Raw genomic sequence first — 23,905 nt, 5'->3', positions numbered from 1 at the left:
AACGTTGTACAACATTAAATCCATCAATGTTACTTCCGACTCCTGTAGATGGCACACCGCACAGCTGCCTGCAGGAAATTGAGCAAATAAGTTTGCCCAGACAAGACCTCACTGATATGCCCTTGGATGATGCCGAGGTGACATTTTATGTGGATGGCTCAGGCAGAAAGGGTCCTACAGGGAAAAATCTAGTAGGGTATGCAGTAGTCACAGATACAGAGATTTTAGAAGCCCAACCCTTACAGCATAACCTGTCTGCTCAAGCAGCAGAGCTGATAGCCTTAACACAGGCTTGCACTCTAGCGAAAGATAAATGTGTGAACATATATACTGACAGTCAGTATGCTTTCTCTACAGTGCATGTTTTTGCACAACAATGGAAAAATAGGGGAATGATAACATCTAATGGTAAACCGATTAATCATGCGCAACTTATTTTGAACTTGTTAGATTCCATTCAGTTACCTACTAAAGTAGCTATTTGTAAATGTTTAGCTCATACAAAACAGGATACAATTTCAAAAGGAAATGCAAAAGCTGATGCAGCTGCAAAGCAAGCAGCCTCAGAAACTTTACTTTTAACCGAGGAATTACAACCCTCTGAGATTTTAGATCTAGAAATGTTAAAAACAATGCAGACACTAACTACGAAAGCAGAGAAACAGAAATGGGAGAAACGAGGTGCAATCCTCGTAGGTCTCCAAAGAGAAAAAAACAATATTGCCATCTAATTTATTTAGATATGCAGCTTTGTTGAGCCATGGGCAGTGCCATGTCTCAACAGGGGGGATGGTACAGTTAGTAAATCGAATATTCCAAACATATGGATTCACAAACTTTACACAAAAATTTTGTGCAGCATGTCATACCTGTAACAAACATCATGCACAAGGGGCATTCAAACCCAAACAAGGGAGTTTTCCTACACCACCATATCCGTTCCACACTATTTGTATGGATTTCATAGAATTGAATAAATGTGAAGGGAAAAAATACTGTTTAGTAATTATAGACATGTTTTCCAAATGGGTAGAAGCTTTTCCAACTAAAAATCCAGATGCAGCAACAGTAGCAAAGGCCCTAATAAAATAAATAATTCCTAGATTTGGCATACCGGAAAGAATCTATAGTGACAATGGGACACATTTTGTTAATCAGATGATTCACCAACTTGGGAGATTCTTTGGGATCTCCTTGAAGAATCATTGTGCTTACCACCCACAGTCTGCAGGACTGGTGGAAAGGTACAATGGAATTTTAAAAAGCAAATTGAGGAAGTTAGTAAACGAGACACAGAAAAATTGGATTTGCTGTTTGCCTTTGGCACTGCTGAGCATGAGAACAGTTCCAAATGTAAAGGGTTTGACCCCCTTTGAAGTGATATTTGGAAGGGCATATTATGTGCCACAGTGGAAAGCTCTCATGCCTGCAGAACTAGAGGCTGACAGCTCATTAGCTAGCTATATGAGGAAACTGTTAAATAAAAAGTACAGTTTTGTACCTACCATAAATGTAGATGTCCGAACTGGATAGCATCTGCAGTCATAACAAATGGGTTGTCCTGTCGTCAGGCAGCCCTTCGGTCGGCCAGATTCCAAAGTCTGGGTCCGGCTTCGGCTGATGTCGCACTTCACCCGACGTCATCTCTGCTGGTCTTCGGGTATAAAGGCATCAGCCGACGCCATTTTCTTCAGTGTTTCTTGCCTCAGATGCCAGTTGCCCTCTTGGAAGGCTAAAATTTGGATAAATGCCAATGTATGCAGACAAGGTAGAAGGCAATTTACAAAAAATAAGCATGTATGTACATATATACAAACAAATACACCATAAGAGACTCCCCCCTAGCTAGCTATTAGGAGTGTAAATACCCTAGGAGTACCACAGAGGGGAAGGAGGGTGGGTAATCCTGACTGCAGATGCTATCCAGTTCGGACATCTACATTTATGGTAGGTACAAAACTGTACTATGTCCTTCATGGATGCATCTGCAGTCATAACAAATGGGTAGAATACCATAGCCAAACTAGGGGTGGAGGAAGAAAAAATGATGGTGTAGTTAGGATCCCTTGCAGTACAGCAGTGGCAAACCCTGCTCGGGATCTAGAATATAGAGGTAAATTGTAATGCTTGGCAAATGTATGCACGGAGGTCCAAGTAGCCGCCTCAATAATGTCCTTGGTTGCCACTCCTCGTAAGAAAGCTGTGGTAGTGGCTGTAGCTCTTGTTGAATGAGGTCTTATGTTCTGTGGCATTGGTTTTCCATGGTAGGAGTAACAGAATCTTATGCAATTTCCTATCCATTTGGAGATTGTCTGTTTGGAAATTGCTTTTCCTTCCCTTCCTGGTGCGTAGGCCACTAACAGTTGGTCAGTTTTTCTGTTACCTTTGGTTCTGTCCAGGTAGTAGCGTAACTGTCTATGTACATCCAAGGTATGCAGTAGCCTTTCCCCCCTGTTCTGTGGGTTGGGAAAGAAGGTAGGTAGGTGGATTGCCTGGTTTAAGGACACTCTGGATACCACCTTTGGCATAAATGTAGGATTAGTTCTCATGGACACTCTATCTTGATGGAAGATCAGGAAGGGTTGTACTGCCATTAAGGCCTGGAGTTCTGAAACCCTTCTTGCTGAAGTAATTGCCAGAAGGAAAGCAGTTTTCCATGATAGGTGTTGAAGATCCGCTGTTCCTGCTGGTTCAAATGGTGGGAGTGTCAATTTTTCTAGTACAAAATTTAAGTCCCATGCTGGTAGTGGTGGTTTCCTAGGAGGTTTTACATTCTTAATTCCTCTGAGGAATTGCCTGAGTAGAGGGTGCGAGAAAACAGGTGGATCAAAGCTGTATTCTGCAGAAATAGCTGATGCATGTATCTTGATGGAGGAATAGGACAGGCCTGTGTGTAGAAGCTCTGCCAAGTACTCCAGGATGTTAGCAATGTCTATGTTTGACACATCTTTTCCTCTTTCAGCACTCCAAGTGGCAAACCTTTTCCATTTTCCTGCATAGTTCCTTCTTGTTGAAGGTCTGCGGGCTTCAAGTATAATGTCTTTAACCCTTTGGGATAAGTCTGGGTTAGTTGCTCTTAAGTGATGTTCCAGGCAGTCAGTTGTAAGGTTTTTAGGTTTGGATGCAGGATGTTGTAGTTGTTCTGAGTTAACATCAAAGGCATCAGGGGTATTGACCACATTCTCCCCTGAGACATGCTCCTCAGCAAGGGATACCAGTGTTGTCTTGGCCAATTCGGAGCCATCAGAATTATCCTTGGTTTTTCCTCTCTGATTTTCAGCAGTACCTTGTGCATCAAAGGAAGAGGTGGGAATGCATAAGCTGTCAGGCCTTTCCAACTGAAGGAAAGGGAGTCCACCTTCCATGCAAGAGGGTGACACGTCCGTGTGCAGAATTTCCTGAGCTGGTGGTTGAGTGTGGATGCGAACAGGTCTATTTGTGGCATTCCCCATTTCCTTGTGATGGCCTTGAAGATGTCCGGGTGCAGCATCCATTCGTGAGCATCCGAGGCGGTTCTGCTTAACATATCTGCTAGGGTGTTTTCTTTTCCTGGCACAAAGGTTGCCTGTAACTGGATGTTGTAGTTCAGAGCCATGTTCCAAAGCTCCAGAGTCATTCTGCATAGGGGGTAAGAATGAGTGCCCCCTTGCTTGATGTACCACATGACTGTGGTGTTGTCTGTCCTTATCAATAAATGGCCTTCTTTGAGGAAAGGCTTGAATTTCTGGATTGCTAGTTGTACTGCCAGCATTTCTTTTTGGTTTATGTGCAGGTGCATCTGGTCTGGAGTCCACAATCCTTGTATGCATTTGTCCAACATGTGTGCCCCCCAGCCTAGGTCTGCGGCGTCCGTTGTGATGGTCTGGTTCGCTTGACATTTGTGGAAGGGCAAGCCTAGGTTTGCCTGGCATGCTTGGGCCCACCATAGGAATTCTTGTTTCAGGCATGGGATTAGTGGGATTTCGGTTTCTAAGCTGTGCCTGTGTTGAGACCATAAGTTTTTTAGGTACCACTGTAGTTTTCTCATATGCAGTCTGGCATGAGGAATCAGGATTATGCATGATGCCATGAATCCCAAGGCCTGCAGTACTTTTCTTGCTGTTAGTTTGTTCTGCTTTGTTAATGCCAAGAAGTAAAGAGGGAGTTGTTCTTGTTTTTCTGCAGTCAGGAATGCCATTTGTTTTACTGTGTCCAATTCTGCACCCAAGAATGTTCTTGTCTGGGATGGTATGAGCCTTGACTTTTTTAAATTGACTGTGTATCCCAGGGCTTGTAGCAAGCGAATGACCCTTTGTAAATCTGTTGTCAGCTTGTCTTTGTTGTCCGCTTGTAACAGGCAGTCGTCCAGGTATGGATAGATTTGGATTCCCTGTAGCCTGCAATGAGCGATTACTGATGCCAGGCATTTTGTGAATACTCTGGGCGCAGTAGATAAGCCAAAGGGCAATGCTGAGAATTGATAATGCTCTGATCCTGCAAGGAATCTGAGGTATCTTCTGCAATTTGGTCGGATGGGGACGTGCAGGTATGCCTCCTTGAGATCTAGAGTCACCAGCCAACACTCCTTGCCCAGCATGGGAAGAAGTTGCTGTAAGGTCAGCATTTTGAATTTTGGAACGATGAGGTATGTGTTTAAGACGGACAGATCGAGAATGGGTCTCCAAGTTTTTTCTTTTCTTGGGACTAGAAAGAGTCTGGAGTAAAATCCTTTGCCCTGTTGATTTACTGGTACTCTCTCCACAGCTCTCATCTTGGTTAGTTGAACTACCTGGTTTAGAGCTTCTGTTTTTTGAGTTGGAGGTAAGTTTGGCATTCCTCTTTTTACTGGTAAGGTGTGGAAGTGGAACCTGTAGCCTTGATCTATGGTTTTTAAAATCCACTTGTCTTTTGTGATATAGTGCCAATTTTGTGAAAATAAGGCTAACTTTCCGCCTAAAGGTGCTGCTATTTGCTCTCTGGTAGGCGGTGTCAGAGCCAAGTCACTGAGATTGTCCTGTTGCAGTGGCAGTGGTTGTGTCAGTGCCTCGCTGGTTATTACCTTGCCACTGTCGTCCTCTGTAGGCACTTCCTCTGGATTGGTTTCTGCCTCTAGAGTGTCTATACCTGCCTCTTTGGGTCTTTGAGGTGTCTGGAAAGGACCAATTTTTGGCAGGCCAGTTTCTGCTAAACCGAGGGGGCTGAACCTGTAAGAAATCCTTAACTGTTTGTACAGATTTTGCCTTCTCTTCCATTTTCTTCATTACTTCTTGAGCAGAGGTACCAAATAGACTGTCCTTATCCATAGGAGCATCTAACAGCTTTGCTTTTACATGATCCGGCAGGACCTGCTCCTTCAACCATGCATGCCTTCTTATCACTGTGCCAGTCATGGCTGATCTAAATGAAGCCTCCAGTGCATCATAGCCACATTTCAAAGAATGGTTACTAACCTGCTGTATGTTCTTCACCATTTCTAAAACATATTTCTTATCTAAGGATTCTTCAGAGGAAAGTTTCTTAGTCAACTGATCAAGCATAAACTCTTGGTATTGGATCATGTGAAACTGACAGTTTAAAGCTCTAGCTGAGAGAGTGGCAGAGGTGTAAACTTTTTTGCCCCATCTCTCTAATGACCTGGACTCCCTTTCAGAAGGGAGAGGTTTTTTTGTAGAGGTAAAAGCTACTGCCTTAGGCCCCTGGGAAATAGTCTCAGGATCTGCAAGAGGGGCCTTGAAAAGGTGGTGATGAGTGTTAGGTACCCTGTAAAATCTGTCTGGTTTGGCAGGGGCTGGAGGTAAAGAATCAGGTGCAGTGCAAACATCATTAAATGCGTCATCCACAACAGGCAAAACTGGAGGTATAGCTAAAGGCCTGTGTTGTGGTAAGTGCAGAAAGGTCCTAAGCCTTTTTCTTGAATCTGAGAAATCTTGACCTTGCCATTGGAATTGCTCTCTCATGGCATGTAAGGTTTCCCCAAAAGAGAATTCCTCTGGTGGAGAGGCAGATGGAATGGATTCATCAGCATCGGAGTCTTCATAAGTGGACAAAGGAGCCTCTGGCTGGTCTGTAGTGTCTGAGTCCTCCGAAGAATCATCAGAGCACTCCTGTTGGGGTGGCTCTGTCCTAGGTCTCTTTTCTGGAGGCTGAGAGGCCCTGTCTGGGTGTGATTGGGATCCCCTAATTAAGGAAATCAAATCCTCTGCCAGAGTAAGCATTTGAGAGCTAGAAGTGTGTCTGCGTGAGGGGGCCTTAGCAGGAACTGTTTTAACAGTTTTGGCTGCTTTGGCCCTGGCAAAGGCCTTGATAGACATGGCTGCAGGAGGCCTAGCAGCACCACGTGCTGGGGTAGAAACATCCAAAGGGATGGTGTCAGATAAGTCAGTAGAAGCCACAGTAGTAGGCAAAATTTCAGAGGCCGATTCAACTAAAGTAGCAGGAGCCTCGGTAGTAGTCATGGATTCGGCTGAGGATTGACCGGTTTTCTCGGTTTCGGACGAAACCGAGACACTCGCGGTTTGCTTATCCGTGGTTTCGGCCGAAACCGCGGACCGCGAGTGTCGGTCTTTTTCTTTGCGTTTTTTAATTATTTGGGTAGTCGGATGATCCGACGGCATAATGTACGCAAAATCTGAGTTGAAAAACTGTTCAGCAAACTCCGACCGACGCCTAAGCGTTCGTCGGTTGAAGGAAGCACAGGCTAAACAGGCAGCTACGTTGTGGTCTGGGCCTAAACAAGGTAGGCAGTAAGAGTGGAAATCTTTATGAGGTATTTGTTTCCCACAAGTTAAACAATTATTTACTTTTTCTGACATCGGCTGAGGCAAGAAAGAGTCCCCAACGGGGTACTTAGCTTTAGAAGTCTTCGAAGTAGTATTCGGTAGTAGGAATCTCTGGATCTGACAGACGGGCACTTGCGAACAGCTTCTGCTTCGGGCGCCACGCGGCAAGAAAGACTGAAGAAAATGGCGTCGGCTGATGCCTTTATACCCGAAGACCAGCAGAGATGACGTCGGGTGAAGTGCGACATCAGCCGAAGCCGGACCCAGACTTTGGAATCCGGCCGACCGAAGGGCTGCCTGACGACAGGACAACCCATTTGTTATGACTGCAGATGCATCCATGAAGGACATCTGTTTTGCAGTTGAATTCTTTTTCAGATAAAAGACAGACCAGACCGCTGGAAGCAGTGCTGACTCCGGGGTCCTGGGTGTGGTTGAAGGTCACGAAGAGGAAGAATTGGGCGAGTCCAAAGTGGGAAGGACCATACCAGGTACTGTTGGTGACGCCTACTGCAGTCAAAGTTGCTGAGAGGTCGTCCTGGGTCCATCTGACACACTGTAAACCGGTAAAGAATTTTCAGCTTGATAAACATTTTGTGACTGACACACAGCAAAGGCAGGATGGCCAAGAGCAAAACGAGTAAAAACACAGATCAACCCCAAAGATGTTGTTTAATCATCTTGCTGACTATGCATTTATTGACTATGATTGTGATGACCTTCCTTTTGTTGTGGTTTTTCCTACATGTAACCACACAAGTGAAAGTGGAGAGACGTGATGAACTGTCTATAGACTGGCATCCAAACTTTAACACATACCTAGCTATGAAGCGTGTATATGTAGAGACTATGAACATTTTGAATTGCTGGGTTTGTACTGCTATACCAACAGCATATGGAGGACTGTTGATGTCCGCTGTCCCCTTGGGGATAAATGAGACTTGGGAAAATTTACTTTTTGATACAGGTTCTGTAAGATCACAGGACAAAATTGCATTGTATTTGCCTATTACACAGAAAGGAATTGTATGTTTTTTCAAGAATGATACACTCCAAGTGGGTTGGAGTAACTGTAACATAACTATATCTTATAAATGCTATATTAAAGCTAAAGATAAAGGCACTGTTTGTAACACAAATTATGATTCATATTTGAGCTCAATGAAAACAACATTAAGTGATGTGCAGAGAAATCCTGTTTTACATAAACAATTGTCTGTTATAGATAAGAAAATGTTTCATTCAGAATTAACCCGCATCAGTACTAAAGTAGAAAACTGTTATTTTGTTTGTGGGAAAAAGGCATACAAATGGCTACCTGAGAATTGGTCCGGCAGTTGTTTTTTGGGTTATCTGGTTCCAGCCATAAGGCATACTGCAGAATTACCTCTAGGTAAGATACGAAATGTAAGAGATGTAGCCCGAAAACCTGAAGATCCAATCGGAAAACCTGTAAATCCAGTGGGAAAAATTGAAGCTGGTTGGAAGGACCATCATTCCGTAAAAGATAAAGAGAAATCGACTCATATGGACTTGAGTGACAGTGTTATATCCTGGGCTGGAATACTTCCAACATATGGAGCAGTCAAATCGAACTGGGAGTTGAGAAAGCTGTCAAAACTTCTCGAAGTAATGAGTAACGCAACTTTTTCTGCTCTCGAACTAGTGACTGATGAACTGAATGCAATGAGAACTGTTGTGCTACAAAATCGAATGGCTCTTGACTTCACCCTAGCAGCGAGAGGTGGCACGTGCGCGCTTATCAAAGAAGAATGCTGGGCGTTCATACCAGACAATCGACATGAGATTAATGATCACCTAGAGGTAATACAGCAGGTATCGGCCATGACTGAACCAGGCCAAAACCCACTGACAAACTTTTTCCAGAGTCTGTTTGGTGGGTGGGGTTCTATCCTAATGAATATTATGATTGCTATTTGTGTTGGTCTGCTCCTATTGGGAGCATGTGTCTGTTGTGGGATCCCCTGCATGAAAAGATTAGTCAAAGATTTTATTGATATATCTGCAACTGAAACTTTGTACCAAGACATTGAATTTGGAACTATTAATTCCAGATGAAACTCTTTCCGAAGTATAAACTAAATGACTTGCCTAGTTGAAAGTCCTTGAGGGAGAAGGCTAGGGGACGATATAACATTGTTTATATTTCAAGATAGAATAAAAAGTATTAAAAGGGAGGAAAATGTTAGAAAAATATGTATTTGAACACATATAAAGTGTTAGTTAAAAAGCAAAAAGTATATAATGCATTTTATTCTATTTACAATATGGCAATAAGAATGATTTTACATGTAATTGCTTGAAGCTTTGGAGCTGCAGTGTATTTGAACTCTGACCCCGGCAGTAGCCAGCTTAGCAAGCTTATGTTTTTCACTAATGATTATCTGCTGGGTCAGGAAATTAAATGTATAAAGCATTGAAAATCTTCTTCCTTCCTCTGGGATAATTGGCCTTGTGAACGTTACCAAGATAAGACACAGCTGCTGAAGTAATGTTGCAAGAAGAACAAAGAAGTGTATTACAAGACTGAACTAACTATTGTATTCGAGCAGGCCTGAAACCTTGAAGGAGTAACATTTACAGAAAGACATTATAACTGACCAGGTGCTTTGCAAGGCTGTATTATTCCCATGGGAAAACTTTTAAAATGTATAACATCAGCTTTTTCTTATGAATAGAATATTGTAGACCATAGTGATGTAGGTGCCCTGTGACTAACCACGTCAGTAAGGTGGGCACAGCTTGAGTGTTAAACCTATATAAAATTGTGTACTTCCTGCATCATGTCAGACAAAACTCTGTACTTGTATGGTTTTTTGCCTCCTGGTGTACACTAGTAAACTTTTGCATCTGAGCCTCCTGTGTTGTTATCATTGTTTTTATTTAACACTAACAGCACTGCTCTCATCTCTAAGACACTGATATACAAGTTGCCCTCTATGGGAGACCAAGTGCGTTGGACAGTGTTCCCCAGAAAATGCCCCCTACTGTAACTGGGAAGCATCCATGGTCACCATGGCCTTGGGTTGAGAGAGGGTAAAAGGACAGCCTTCCAGAATTTGATCCGATTGAATCCACCATTTGAGATCTCTCTTGCAAATATTGGTAAATGAAATCAAAGTTGACATTGATTGGTATAGTATTGACCATTGTGTTGCAAACAGCCATTGCAAAATTCTCATGTGAAACCTGGCTAAGGGGACTACCAGTTATACCTGCCGCCATGGACCCCACTGCCTGGAGAATTAGGCATGCAGATACTTTCTTGTTGTTGGTTACTTTCTTGATTAGTGATCTGACTTTCTGTAGTCTCAGTGGGGGAAGAGAGGCTATTGTCTATGTTCAGTATGGCCCCTATGAATTGTATGGTCTGAGTTGGTTCAAGATATGATTTTTCGTACTTTATGGTTAACCCCAGAGAGGAATATATCTGGAGAACCTGCTCTCTTGCCTGAAACAACCGATACCTGGTTAGACTGGTAATGAACCATTTGTCTAAGTATGGAAACACCTGGAATCCCAGCAGTCTCAAGTGAACTGCAACTACTGCCATGCACATGATGAACACTCTGGGGGCTGAGGTGAGACCAAAGGGGTGAACACTGAAATGATAGTGATTGGCTTCCAGGCGGAAAAGTAGAAATCTTCTGGATTGCCTGCTCATCTTTATATGATAGTATCCTTCCTGAAGGTCTATTGAGCACATTCAGTCATGCTGTTCCTAAAAAGAAAGAACGGACTGAACCTTGACTATCCAAAACTTTGTTGAACAGACTTTTTCAAAACACACCTTCCTACTATTTCGCTGATTCCTTGAAAAGGATCATTGAGGAGTGAAAAACGTACGTCCATGGAGGAAAGGGTCTTTCATCTTCCTCAACCTGGACAAAGTTTCTTTAACTTTAGGGCCAAAGAAGGATGTGCCACCAAAGGAAGCAATGACGAACAAAGACTTGAAGGCATCTACAAAATCACATAAGTGCATCCACGCATGTCTCCTGATGGCGATGCCGGAACCCACTGCTCTTGTCATCCCTTCAGCTGCATGAGGAATGGAGCCTCGTGGAGGAGTTGAATACGGACTATAGGGTAGCCAAATGAGAGGCAACAGATTCCTGAACTTCTTCAGAGTTGGATTCTGGAAGGGTGTCTGAAAGCTCTTAATCAGATCCCTGTGCAGTCTGGTGAAGTGTGCCAAGAAATTCAAGGACCGTAATGCAAAGGTCGTTGAACCATAAACCCGTTTCCCAAGTCTTTCCATCACCTGAGACTCCTTGTTTGATGCACAGATAGAGGAATTTTCCTCTGCTGGTTCTTTTTTTTTTTTGTTACTGCCGCTATGACCATGACATCAACAGGCAAACCTTTTGACCAAAATTCTTTATTCTCTGTGGTACTGATAATTTTGTCAGGTCTCCAGGCAGGGAATGGGTACAATGGTGTCGGGGTTATTCCATGCCCACCGAGAGAGCAACTCAATGAGCTCATCAGCTGGCGGAGTTACCCAGGAAGTAGATGGGTGGGTACCAAAAGCCTGCAGGTACACAGACTCCTCAGATGAAGGATTGCTGGAATTCCAGTCACCTCTCTGTTTTAACATTTCTAGGATGTCTCCTAAGGAAACATCATCAGGAGGTGATCTTGGGGCTCCTTCGCCCTCATCGAAGTCCATGTCTTCTGTAATAAATTCCTCTGGAGAATCCAAATACTTCCTCTTACACTTCTTCTTAGGGACCTCCTCAGTAGGATGATCTGGAGAAGTATCAGAAGAGGGTATTCCCTTTGGGGATTCCTGTGGTCATGGTACTCACTGTCCTTGTAGAGGCAATGGTTGAGACACTGAACATAGGAGTGACAGGGATGTGTGTTCTGAGAAGAAAGGGTCTGACTAATAAGACTGCTACAGTCATACTCTCTCCATAGCCTTGAAAGCTGATCCACCCAGAGAAGGGAGGGACCTCAGAACTGAAATGGTGGGTCTGGGAACCAAAGTCACCTCCCGTTCCGAAGAGATCCCTCTTGAAGCAGAAGCCAGAGCTGAGCTGATCCATACCGAAGCTCTGAGGTGCAGAGAAGGCTATGAAAAGACAGGCGTCAACTGTAGTCCCTCGGAACTGACAGGACAGATACGGCCTACAGAAGTCTCCAGTTCTGACTGAACTGAAAAGCTCACATTGATAATTGGTTCCAAAGATAAAGATATCTTTGGTTCCGATGCAGATTGCACTGGGTAGCTTGGAACTGTAGTCTCTAAACCTTCAGTGAAGTTACAGGAGGAAGTAAAGGAGTAGATAAATTCCTTGACCTGTTGGGGTAGGAACCAAGGTGGATCCCGTCAAACCTTGAGCCCAAAGGATTTTTCTCACCACTCTCTCCATGTCACCTTCAGTTAGACTCTTATAGGAACAGTCTTGACATCACAAATGGTGATTTAGGTCTCTTCAAGAACAGTGATGGAAGTCTGACTGGAAAGGGATCAATGGAGGGTGAATAAGTAATTCTCGAAAGAATAATTTTCACAGAATCCCGTACTTGTGGTGTCAAATCTGAGGATCTCAGCATTGAAAAATGTCTATTTTCTTTTGTCTTCAGAACTGAAAGAGTCAGTTCTGATTAAGGAGTAGATCCTGTTCTCAGGTCCGATAGATCAGTCAGAGCAGAGGGTTTTGACTTTTTTGAAGTCGGTTCTGATGAAAGGGATGGAACCGAAGACTGAGGTTTTTTTAGCTGTCTGAACTGAAGGAAAATTTGGAATGGAAGCATTTATCTTCTTGGCCATCTCTGAAAATCTGGAGGAGGAAGAAGAAGAAAGGCTAGAAAGGTCAGATTTGCCTTTTAGGTTTTCCAAAGTTCCAGATATAACTTCATCAGATGAGGACGGAATTAAATCTTTTAATATCAATTTGTTTTTTCTCTCACCAAGAGTTCTATGACTAAAGGAATGGCAGATTGAACAGTCCTCCTGAAGATAGAGTGGTGCCAAACAGTACAGTCAGAGTAAGGAATTTTATGACCACACTTCTTACAGGGTTTCAACTCAGATGGGCCTCTCTCTCTGCCATTATTGCACACAAACGCATGCGCCAGACAGATATAAAGGCATAGGAAATTAAAGCCTTTTTTATAGATGAAAAGGAAGAGAGTTAATGACAATTCAAGCTAAACCTTAATGTAAAGAAAGAGAGAGGTAGCAATATATTCAAAGTGTATATAATGTACAAAAGGCTGTAAAGAGAAGCTTTAAACAAAAAATAGGGATACAGTCTTAGTACAAAATGAAGTTGCTAGAAAAGGGATAAGAAAGGGACAAAGAAAAAAAGACTTCAAGAGGTTTTCTTAAGAGTTGTAAAGCAAATATCCAAAAATGTAACACTCATCTAGCTCGAGAGCACTGGAAACCACGTATATCTCACAAAGCGGCAAATGAGATCTGAGGTAACTGGAATAAGTGCATTGTGGGCAAGGGATAAGCTAGATAGTTTTTTTGGTTACCGCAAGCTATAGTAGTGCCCAAGTCAGTTCCAAGGACTGGAACCAAACACACAGGTTGAGAAGAGAATGAAAATTGACAATATCAGATCTTTTAAAGGAACTTATTAGAAGTATACTTGGCCCAGATAATAGAAACATTTGCTATGTACCAGAAAAAAATGGAAGAAGAGCTCTCCAATGAGAATCTGACTTGACACACACAAATGCTTCAAATTCCTTGGCCTTCCCTTTATTTTCTTACTCACAAACCAAGGTAGCTGCCTCCAGACCAAATAAAACACCTTGAAGATTTTTAATTTTATTCAGAAATGTCTCTAGATAATTTTGTCCTCTTAACTATAATGAAAACCCTTTTACTTTCACAGAAAAAGCAGCTTTGTAAATGTACAGATGTTGTCAATGTCTATAAAATATGCTAACAAATTTTCATAGTTTTAGAATGTGAATCAGCAACATCTACCTTTTGAAGAACAGAAATGGCTTACTTTTCATTTCCCACATAGCAGACCCTGTGCATAAAAATACTGTAAATTTCAACAAGCCATGTTTCTACTTATTTCTTAGCAAAGATGGTATATTTTGACTTTAACAGCAGGGTTGAAAATACTTAACTAACCATTTATCATCTTTCACCACCTCAACACCAATTTTGTTAAAACTGGGAAGTGAGACTTGAACCACTTTTCACATTCCTCTGACATAGTATAATGTTATAAACACTATGAAAGATGGGAATAACCTCAAGCTGTTCAACAAAACACTCCTAATTTCTAGCTTGCAAACACCGAATTTCAACAACTTAGTTTAACGTGTAAAATTATTTTATTCAGCCATCTGAACTATTTCATAAGGTTCATAACTAGTTATTTGGATATGTAGGCCAACATACCAATGAGAAGCCTGCCCAACTTCCCAAATGTCCTAGAGCACTGTTCAATTTACTTTCACAAAGTCAAACAGTAGACAAAGCAGGTTATTAACAGTTCATAGTCTTAAGCCTTTGCACTAACTGCCACAAAATATAGGCTACACACCAATTTTCACAGTCAATGAAGGCGCACTAACTGCCAGAAAAAGACTACACACCAATGTGTACAGCCAAAGAAGGTACAGGTTCTCCCACAGCAGCAGTAACATTAAAAAGGCACTTATCAAGCACTATGCATAAACAACTGTACAATATTAGACAGGGAGCAACATGATTAATGTTTTTCAGTTTCTTCAAAATCAGGAAAAAAAAATAGAGCGACAAGAAAACAAGTCCATTAGCTTTTCATGAATAAAAGCTACAAACAAATGTATATGATCAATTTTGAATTATTAAATATTACAAAACATTTAAAAAAATACTCTTCTTGGTGGGGCTAACTGAATATAAACTACTATACTATAAAATAACATTTTCAATAACAGCCCTTCAGGAAGCCTGTAAGAGGGTGAGGTTTATAATCAATGCTGCAACTGTATTGTCTTGTGTAGATTACAGTAAGCAGACAATCACAATTCAGGAGCTGTACAGTACTCAACATCACTACGAATGGATTTTTTTCTCAGTACAGGGTGACTTCATCCACTTACTGTCGATACAGTTAGCAAAATATATATGGAATCAGCAGTTTACAATTCTTAAAGGATAAAGCTCTAAGAGTTTCCATCCTGTTATAACACTGTGGAAAGAGTAAAAATCCACTAGAATGGACACTCTTGAGGAGTATATTTGCCGCTCAACCTGCCAAAGACAGAAGGTCCTCAACTCTCATACCCATTATGAAAGCAGGCAGGGGTCCGTAATTCTCACATTCATTTCGGAAGTGAACACAGCCCCCAGTTTCCACTAACTCTAGCAGTGAGAGGAAATCCTTTTCAATTTTTATACAGACATGCTGGCAATGGAAGTTACTGTAGCCCAGACGTGATAAGCTTGTAAATATTCCCCAAAAATGTAACAGTCATAATTGGGTCATCCTCTTCTCCAGCTAGCTAAGCATGATTCAGCCTCTATCCACTCATCCAGTACAACAATCCTTTGCAATAATCTCTCTCTCCCTCTCCCTTCCTCCACAGCTGAAAGCAATCAGGTGCCTCCCAAGTTACATGACAGTGATCAATCTCTACAATCCACCAAGTGTGTGTGGGGGGCCCTCAACCCCACCAACCAACCTGTAGGACAGCACCATTTCCTCAAAAGCAATCTAAAATGTCACGTTTCCCTCCAGCAAACTAAAAAGCATGTTAGTACACAGTAACCATTCACTCTGCAGTCTTATCTTGCACATAATGCAGTCCTTGTATACTATTCCTAGTAATCCAGTAATGCCCAAAATATATGAAAATGAAAGTCATATGATTCTACAAAAGAACTTGACCTCAGCAGTGCTGCACTAGATGTGACCACCAAAGCACACAGACCATGCTCCGTTGTTCTGTACCATACCCTATCTCTACCACCTCTGACAGTAACCCATCTCAATCCTACCTAATGAACCATCTGTACTGTGGATGCTAAAAGGGCAAATCTTTGCAAATCAAGCTAGCTTTCAGATATTCTTGCCAACCTGCATACATATACAATTAATGGATAAACAGATGCAGTGGATTGCACAATGGATTTGTAGACAGTTAAACAGGAAAAAGGTTGAAATAACAGGCTGATAAAAAGGCAAGAATTCAATAATTTATGTAATGTTGTTTAAGTTATATGATATATAGTAATATATGCAAAATATGTTTGTAAACGTGAATTTGTTAATACAGTTTGATTACTTTTATAAAAATGTAGATTTGCTTATGTCAACAGACACGACAATAAAGGAGTTAAATAAAAAAAGAAATAGGCTGATAAAGTAGTATGAAATTATAAAAGGATCTTCTCATAGGGATATGGAAGAATCACTGATTTCACAGACAAGTCTAGTGAGAAATAAAAATGAGTATTTATCAGCTTTATCATCAACTGAAAAGCAAGACAAATTTAATAAAAGGGTGAAAAGGGATTACATGTCCTGAAGTTTTAAACAGATGGAAAACCTGACATACAAATAGAAATTGAAAGGGCTGAATCGGTAATAAATCAATGCTGGGATTAAAAAAGAGGAGACTTCCAAGGTCAAAGTCTCCAAATGATGCAATACACAAACAAAATATTAACATGAGTTAGAAAGATTAGCAGAGTATTTAACCCAATAACGGAAATAAATGATTCACTCAAGAGTAGAGTGTGCCCGATTGAAATACAAATGTATGCAAACAAATGAAATCTGGAGCTTTCTAAAAAAAACTGAAAAACCCATGCTACAAAATGTCACTTTGACAAACTCAGGAAGTTGACATTACACATTTTGTCTTCTTGTTGTATCCATACAGGACAGAAACAAACTAAATATTCTACTTAAGCTTCACAGTTTTTGCTTAACCAAATTCTAGGCTAGACCCTTCAATGGCTGAGAAACAGTGCTTGTAGCACTGTTACAATAAAGTACACTGTTTATACGTTTATTTTCTTTATCTTTTGTTGACCAGGTTAGTCACATTAGGCTAGTAGCATCTTTTCATGGGAAACTCAATGTGGCATTTTTACTATTAGGGAAAATATGGCCAGGACACATGGGAACTTCCCCTACTCGTTTCAATAAATGACAGTGGATCTTTTACATCCATCTGAGCTGCTACCAACTCAAGCAGATGGGATCCTAATATCTCATTCAAAGGGCAAAAAATAATTCACAAATATGTTATAAATATTATGAAAACTCACACAAATAAAAGTAGGCAGCAGTAGCTGCCTCCATTTCCTCATGAAATTATTTTAGGCTGTCAGCAGCACAAACACGTTTTTGCCAAGTAAACCAAAATTAGTTGAAGGCACACATCATCGCACTTAACTCCATTTACTCTAAAGACAATTAACCAAATACAAATAATATAACAAGCTGTAAAATGGAAACTTTTATGCTAACCTGACCTCAGAATTTCGATTAACTTTGAGGAGTACGTTTTCATTTGGTCATAATGATGTAAACCAGTTACATGGATGTTATTTCTTAAGGTCTTCCAAATGGCACTTTATACTTTCCTTAACTAGACCAAACTATTATGTATTTTCATCTTATCTTACAACGGTCTTATCTTAGAACTGGAATATGTAAAGATGAACCTGAACAAACTTGCACTTTCAAAAAGGATAATAAAGCAACTGTACAGGAGTCAAATCGGCATGACTGTGGTTGAAACAATGGTTAAACTGCTTATGAATTCAAAACTCATTGCCAAAGAAAGAGAAATCTGTTATCGCAAGCCCTATGGCTACTGACATTTAAAATAACTAACCTATGGGATCACTCTATCCTTCAATCTATGTAAAATTCCAGTAACAAGACAGTTATAACGGACATAGCCCTCATCTTTTCTCTCTCTCTCTGCCACAGCTAAAGAAATATGGTAGCTATTAGGCATGTATCTACTCACTGTTACTTAATTAGATCTGAGTGTGAAATAAAAAAATGACACCTCTTAACCCTAAAAGACAATTTCTAGATCAAGTATAACTGACCTTCCTTAGATCATCAACTGGAATGGCTGACCAATGAATTGCCTGTCAAGCAGTACAATTTATCTTTAAGAAATGTATCTCTAAAGTACTGCATCTGTACAATGCATCACTTTACATGATAACTGGAAAGTATTTTTGCTGAGAATAAGGCATCATTTTCCATAACATATTTAAAAGCCCTTTTTATTTTTTTTTTATTCCCCTACATGCTGATGTCCAATAGCCAAGTACACTACTACCACCGTGTTTCCTTCCCAGGTAATATTTCCTGGCTGGGGTGGAGGTCCTCATACCATCACACTGCAGGATAACAAGACTTTAATATTTGCATCCTACTCTTTATGGCAGCAAATGTGCAATGCTGCAATAGTTACAACAGCATGCCAACTTACACTTTGGCATGAGCCCTGCAAACCATACACAGACCCCACACTGCCTCCAGTCTATTCAGATGTACCATACTGCAGCTCTCCTGGTCTTCAATAAATGCTATACTGCAGCAGTGATCCAGGATCCAACACTATCCCTCTAAAAAAAGAGGACATTAAGTTAATAATTCTTTTTTACAGCAAGACCATTACTGGAACCTGAGTTACTAATGCTACAGGAAATGCCAAGGTAGTTTGACAACTGTTGCCTATCCTTTATTTTTATTGGTTTACTCCATTAAGAACACACAAGAAATGTACAGCTGCAAATCACTACAATAAATAACTGCAATTTTTACGAAAAATAATTCATCCCTGAAAATACTTTACATCTCTGCTTTAAAGGAAAATGCAGCTACACAAATCCAAAGAATAATCAAATTGTGAAAATATCTGACAGCTCTTAGTTATGCAGCAAAGTCTCTCTTCCAAGGAGCATTGTACATTACAGGACTCTCACATTTCAGTTTTCTGGAGAACCAGTTCAGTTTAATCACGTAAGAAGTTCCACTCTATTTTTTTGTTTTTAAATGTAATAAAGCAAAAAATAGTTAATATGATTCAGCAAAAGAGACATGCATTTTACAGTCCTTCAGGTTGTTAACAGTAATAAAAAAAAATAACTGGATGAAATTGATACTTACTATACCATGCTGCATCTGGATGCACAGAAGCGGAGGCAAAACAAAACAAAACAAATTAATTTTTGAGCTTGCCATGCTATAATGCAATCATTATGCATGCCCCAGTCCCCAATTACCTTTACCCAGCGTGTGCAAAGTAATATTTAAACTAATCTTGTGTTAGAACAAATTAATACACCACATGATTTTAGCCATTAATAAAGTCAAGTCACAGTCCTTCCCAGAACAGAAATCATGCTTATACTTTGAATACGTAATTATTTACCAATGATATCTAACTATACTCACCAGATTTCTACTTGTGGACTCTCTCAGAGTGCTATTATTCAGTCAACGAGGACTTCATAAACCTTGCTGTTACCATTAGCCAGACACATAACAGGATTACTTAGACCTCTGAAAACTTGCATTCACCGTTATTTGTTAATGGTTCAAGAGTCAGATGCATCTCCTTACTTTTCAGATAATGTATTCATCAGCATAACATGTTCAGTTACTTGCATGATGACCGACTCTCAATCAAAGAGTAATGAATGTTTACCTAAATTTAACTTACAAGTCCTGAAAACTTATTGCTGGTCTCACAAGTTGAGTAGTTACGACTAGTCACAAGATACCCCTATAATACCTAGTGCACTGTCAACAAGAAATGGGCTCAACAGATTGAAAATGCAGTTACCTTACTAATCCATTTCACAAGTAGTGCAAACAAAATTGATCACTCAAATGCTCTGGTGTCAGCACGAAGGTTAAAGCACATCAGTGAAAAACAAATCCTAACAGTACTGCTTATATATGACTTAGTCAAGTACAGCTGAAAAGTAATAACTTCTAAATTATGGTCTGCAAGTTTTGCATGCCAAATGGTTACTTAGTAATAAAGGTTTGTTAAACACTGGTCCCAAGTGCTACTGCTCTGTTCATTAATGTCAATTCCATATAAATCAGAAAAAAATCCTCCACTAACACTCATTACTAAATGACATAATGTAAAGCAAGGATGATCACACTTGTCTGATGTTTTACCACCTTTCAGAAACATATCAAAGATTTGCCTGTTGATGTACCATTTTCTGCTCCAGCATGTGCTATTTATTATCCCTTAAGTCAGGCATAACATAGTGAAACATGTTTTTTAGGCAACCCACCAGTGGACAAACAGAGAAAGTAGAGTTGTGTAAATAAACTTACCACAACAGTAGATATCTGAATGAATTTCATTTGCAGCAGTGAAAGATTTCTTGGGGGGGGGGGGGGTCCAGATGGGAAAATATAACAAAGGAGGGTAGATTTTATGAAAATATTTGGCATGGAAGATATGAATTCAGTAGTAGGAGTTCACAGTGAATGTACATACTATTCCCCAAGATTCAATTAAAATTCACATGTTCCAATAACTATTTCAGATCACGTGCCTATTATAACTAAAACAAAAAACACAGAGTGATGAAATAAAAATGAGACACTAGTAATTTTCCACCTATCTGTTGAAAGGAGAGGAAATTTAAGGAATGGGGGAGTGGAAATTATTCAGGCGTTATAAGAGAAGACAGAAATTCCTTATGAAAATATAGCTAGCGAGTAGAATAAAATTAAAAAGGGAGTTTAAAAATACGGTGGAAATAAAAACAGAGATATGGTTAAGAAGTAACAAGAATTATTTAGAGGCACTGACAAAAAGTATTGCAGAATATGGGGAATCTCACAGTACAAGAAAAGGAGCAATTGCAGAATGCTAAACAAAAAATAAGGGATACGCATGACTTTAGGAAAAACTACGATTAAGCAACTACTTTTTAATAACTTCACAGCACAAAAAAACAACTCGGACAACAAAAAGTAGAAAAGGTTAGGGTTGTCATCAAGCTTAGAGAGCCTGTAACAATGAAGATAACGAGATCTTGTAAAGATACTAGACATTTTTCAGAAATTTTATGAAAGTCTGTATAAAGCAGAAACATATGGAAATAAAGAAAAGGTACACATGGAAATGTTTATGGAAAAATTAAATATGCCAAGGTTAGAAGTAGATGAGACTCAATTTATAGCAGTTAGGTTTGAAGGAGATGATATAAAAATGCTGATGTATAACCAGCCTACAGGAAAGTTCCTAGGAATAGATGGCATTCCTGTGGAAGTTTGGAAGCTAGGAGGGGAAAAAACTGAAAGATCTGCCTGGTTTTGTTTAACAGTATTTTAAGAGGAGGAGGAGCACTAACATTCTAGAAGAAAGTGGTGGTGGCTGTAATATGTAGAAAGAGTACAAATCCATCAGATTCAGCTTCATACAGGCCCATTTCAATCCCAAACTATGACTAGAAAGTGTTTATGCCTACAATGGCTAAAAAAATAGCAAAGTTGATGCCAAAATTGATAATGTATGGACCAATGTTGTTTTGCAGTGGGGGAGGCAAACATATGACAATATGAACAGAACACTGATGATCCAGAGGGAAGCAAAATGTATGAAAATATCACTGTTGGTGGGCCTTGATGCAGAGAAAGCATTTGACAGAGTAAGCTGGGAGTTTATGAGCAGGATAATGGAAGCATTTGCATTCCCTAATAAATTACAAAGTTGATGAGGAGAATTTACAAGGGACTGGAAGTAAAAATTAAAGTAGGGTAGGCTCCTCTCTAATACTTTCTGTTTGAACAGAGGAACCAGGCAGGAGTGTCCGCTCTTCCCTTTGTTATACACATTATATTTAGAACCACTGGCAAATAAAACAAGGGACTCAAATTCAAGGATATAATTGGTATGATAGTCAAAAGCTGGCTCTATTTGCAAATATTTTACACCTGATAAAACTAGAAAAGAACATTTCAGTGTTGTGGAACATTTTGAGGCAGTTTCAAATCTTTTCAGGATTTGAAAATTAATGAAGTTAAAACAAAGGCAATATCTGTAAATGATATACCCACACACAAATTGGTTCAGGCATATCCATAATTACGGAGACACGATAAAATAAAGAACTTAGCAGTATGGATTAAAAAGGATTCTGCTGCAGCAGCTAAGGATATGTGGAAAGAGACTAAACAAAAGATAATACAAAAACTAAGAAAGTGGAAACTTTGTAATATGAATAGCAAGACAAAATTAAAATATTTTAGCCCCTTAAATTTTATACACAGGTCAGGCACATTTTTATCAACCAAAGGAGCAGCTGTGGATAAAGAGCCGAAGGTTTTTATCTGGGAGTGGAAAATGGCTAAAGGCAAGTGGGAGAAGATGATTCTTACAATACAAAAAAGAAGTTTGGGATTACACAATTTGAAGGGGGTACTTCAGAGCTACACAGTCAAGGTTCCTGTGAACAACCTGAGGGGCTGCCAGCCCAGCCAGACAGAATTTTTTAAATAATTCTGTGCCATTGTAAATATTAATATGATCCACAGGCTGGTTTTACAAATGTAAGAAAAATGTGCTATGTGCTAAGCTTCAAAAATGTAACCACAATGCACCCTGCTGGAAGAAAGCTGATAATTAAAGAATTTTACAACCGTGTATGATCCCAAGCTCAGAGACAGGATGTCTGGGCTAAGAAATTCTTTCTATTGTTCTAAGACATAGATAATTACTAGGTTTCACATGTAAAGTGCCTTTTATTGATGTGGCTTCCTGGTAGGTACAGATCAAAAAGTAATGTTAACATTTTGAGTTCTGTGAACCTGGGAAACTTCAGCAGAGGTGTCAAGAATGATGTAATCTTAAATGACTCAGCAGTTATGTGTATTATCAATTTAAGGGCTATCTCAGAAAGAAAGAATACCATTTTGTATTTGTCTTCTGAAGCTGACAACAACTCATTAGCACTTTGCCTTGCAAGTAGAATTTAGAACATAGTTTCTCTTAAGGACCGACAGAAATATAGCCAGATTAGTCTAGCTGTTTTCTATATTTATGTGAGACTATCCTACAATGTTGTTTTAAATTTTCCTGTGATCTCAGAATTCTCTATTATCACTGTGTTGAATTGATGAGTAGTGTCTTGTGCTTTTATTATTATTAAACATTTTAAACCTTTTAATTGTGGCTGGCTTGTGTGTAGAGATATTTAAGCTCTTAAGAGTACTTGCATGTATTTGGTAACACTGTATCGGTCACTTCTAAATAGCCTTCAAGTCTTAGTCGCACTTACCAGTTGGATGATGATAATATTGCACAGTAGAATTGGACACCCTTTGGTAAGGGCCTTTATAGTAGCTAATAAGGGTGGTTGGTGGCAGTCGGTACTACCTTAATAGTCTGGGCAGAAGGGGGCATAGCTGGAGAATCTGTGCCAGCCTTCCCCCTTAGGGGGTGTGTGTGTGTGTGTGTGTGTGTGTCTGTGTGTTTGTATATAATTCATATCTCAAACTGTGTGTGTCAGCTACTTGGGCAGGGACACGAAGCACTGGTTGGACAGAGAAGGTGCTGGAGGTTTTGGCTTGACCACTCAGCTGAGATCTGTACCCTATAGCTGTGGCAGTGGGGAGTCTTACTGGGGATCTGAAGAGAAAGTGAGAAACTAGCCCCAAACTGACTAATCTCTGTGTGCTCTCAAGGGAAATTATATTTAGTGTGTGTGTGAGACCGAGTGTGTGAGACCGAGTGTACTTGTTATCCTCACAATGTGGACACCCCTCACTGGTGCTAGTGGAGAGGATTGAGGCTCCTTGATTACTGGGCCAGTGCACAGGCGTCACAGTTCCTATACATAGCACAAGAAGAAACCTACAACTCAAAATGGAAAGGGAGGATGATGAAAAGGGGGAGGGGTCAAGAAACAAGGAGAAACTGGGATTTTGGATGCAGATCCTTAAGGGGAATAATAACCGCACAGAACATTATATTACAAAGTAGCAGAAGGTATTCTACGAATTAAACCAACACAGGAATGGAAAAAGGAGATTCTGCTGAAAGGGATTGACTACAATTGGGGATACAGACAATAGGGTCTGGATTTATTGGAGAAAACTTGCAGAAAACAAGTTACGGGGAATAAATAATTAGGGGAAGGTAACAGA

General features: G+C 40.1%; 1 protein-coding gene and 1 long non-coding RNA gene across 2 annotated transcripts in view; one reads left to right on the top strand and one right to left on the bottom strand.

The window, feature by feature from the left end:
* Nucleotides 1-23,905, top strand: part of SRPK3 (SRSF protein kinase 3) — a 2,415,720-nt gene that overhangs the window by 1,849,512 nt on the left and 542,303 nt on the right. The gene's annotated exons all lie outside the window — the stretch shown is intronic.
* LOC122808952 overlaps nt 1-23,905 on the bottom strand; it is a 185,971-nt gene that overhangs the window by 32,180 nt on the left and 129,886 nt on the right. Inside the window, exon 2 of the long non-coding RNA XR_006365845.1 lies at nt 18,893-18,907. This is a non-coding gene — a long non-coding RNA (uncharacterized LOC122808952). The remainder of the gene's footprint in view (nt 1-18,892; nt 18,908-23,905) is intronic.

This window comes from Protopterus annectens, chromosome 8.part0, assembly GCF_019279795.1.
Source record: "Protopterus annectens isolate FY-2018-M chromosome 8.part0, PAN1.0, whole genome shotgun sequence".
NCBI classification, from domain to species: Eukaryota; Metazoa; Chordata; order Ceratodontiformes; family Protopteridae; genus Protopterus; species Protopterus annectens.
This window is presented reverse-complemented; position numbering and strand designations above follow the sequence as displayed.